This window comes from Bison bison, unplaced genomic scaffold (assembly GCF_000754665.1).
Source record: "Bison bison bison isolate TAMUID 2011002044 unplaced genomic scaffold, Bison_UMD1.0 scf7180017864494, whole genome shotgun sequence".
Classification (NCBI taxonomy): domain Eukaryota; kingdom Metazoa; phylum Chordata; class Mammalia; order Artiodactyla; family Bovidae; genus Bison; species Bison bison.
In genome coordinates this window covers 1,552,651-1,554,433 of record NW_011495053.1, presented here as the reverse complement: position 1 = coordinate 1,554,433, position 1,783 = coordinate 1,552,651, and positions in this window count along the sequence as shown.

The following is a 1,783-nucleotide window of genomic DNA, read 5'->3' as shown; positions in this document are numbered from 1 at the left end:
GCATCGCCCTCTGCCCACCCTCATCTCCCGCGCCCCACCCCCGCCCTCCTTCCCCCTCACTCGGGCTGAAACGAAATGCCTCTCTTTTCTCGGCGCCCGCCGGGGGCTGTTGGGGAGAAAGGAGCCACCCCGAGTTGGTGAAGCTGCGTGGTGCCTGGCGGCGATGCCTCCTCCGAGATGCCGGAGCAGCGGGTCCTGGTGGCCCGGGTGGTTCCGGGACTTTCTCCCCGGACCCAGAGCGCCTGGGAAAGTGGGCCGGGCCAAGGCGGCCCGGCAAGTTCTGGCTCTCTAGAGGTTTGGGTGCCACGGGCGAACCTGCCTGCCGCTGGGCCGTGCACCCCCCCACCCACGACCTCGGGGAGTGATGGGGAGCTCCTTAGCCAGGCCGCCCCCACCTGCCTCTCCCCGGACTTTGTTCCCTGCAAGTTGGAAGGAGCTGGCGAGGTGCGTGGAGAGAGCAGGGAGCCCGGGACCGGGTTCAGCCTCAGAGATGGTCGCCAGGTCACAGGGTTCTCCCGCCCTGCCACCCCCTGGTCAGGGGAAGGAGTGTCCCCAGGTCGCTCCTTGGCTTGGAGCTCGTGAACTTGGTGTTCTCCTTGAAGCGAGTTAGGGGATGTTTTCCCCGAACTAGCCTACAGGCTGAAACCCCGGGGCTGGCACCAGCTCCTGCACTTGTCTATTCTCTGGGAAAGAAAACAAGGTCCCTCTTGATTCAGAGGTGGGGAGGGGGGTGTTGATTGTCACATTGCAAACTATCTGCCCCCATTTCCTCATTTTAGCCTCCTTGTATACCCCCCACATCAATCAACACGTATCATCCCACTCCCGAAAACGTCTATTTTTCTTTCTTTTCCTTTGAAAAGGATGAAGTCAAATCATGTGGGTATTTTTTTTGTTGTTGTTGTCGGCTGTTTGCTCTTTCCCCATATAAAAGTCCCTTTTCCTCTAGATTCTTCCATCTTCTTTTCCGCCCATTTTCTATTCCTTCAGCGTTCCAGATTCAGGGGTAATTGACAAGGCGAAGGAGGACCGTCTCTGGTTCCGCAGGGAACTCCAGATGGGCCAGGCCTGGGGAGAGACGGCAGATTAGCGTCCCCGCGCCGTGCCTCCCCTCCGCCCGCGTCCGGGGCTGCTTGAGAGCCCACAGCTCGGCACCAGCTCCTCCGCGCAAGCACCGGGGTGTTTCAGAAGGGTGTCCGTGGGAATGCGCCCCAGGGTCCCAGGGAGCGCAAACGCTCGGTTAGTTGCTGGAGTCAGGCTTGTTGGGGATTGGGAAGCTTCCCCAAAACACCGACCTGCCCCCCTGCCCGGCTGGGTCCAGCCGACCCACCTAGGGAGCGGCAGGTGGAGCCTCCAGGGAGGACGGCTGGCCGAGCCGGGTGAGCTGCGGCCTCCGGGCGCGCTGGGCTGGCTGGGGACCGAGCGCGAAGCAAGAAGAGTCGAGGGCAAACAGGGCTGTCCCTGGAAGGTGTGCACCTTCCATGGGTCCAGGGTCGGGGCAGGACCCGGCTTTGCCCACTAAGCCCCTGCGCGAAGTGAAAACACCTGCTACGCAACTCTGCACAACTTCCCGCCCCTCACCCCCGCGCTCCGAGCGCAGCGGGGCCTCGCCAGGCAGCTCAGCCTCCTAGCGCACTCTCGCTTCCCCGCGGTTCCGCGCGCTCCGCGCGCCCTTCCCCCGCAATTAGCAGGGGTTGGTGCGCCGAGACGCCGGCCGCCCTGCCCCGGCTGCTTAATAATCTGCACACGTGTGCGCCGGGCGGATGCCGCCCCCGCGCGGGTG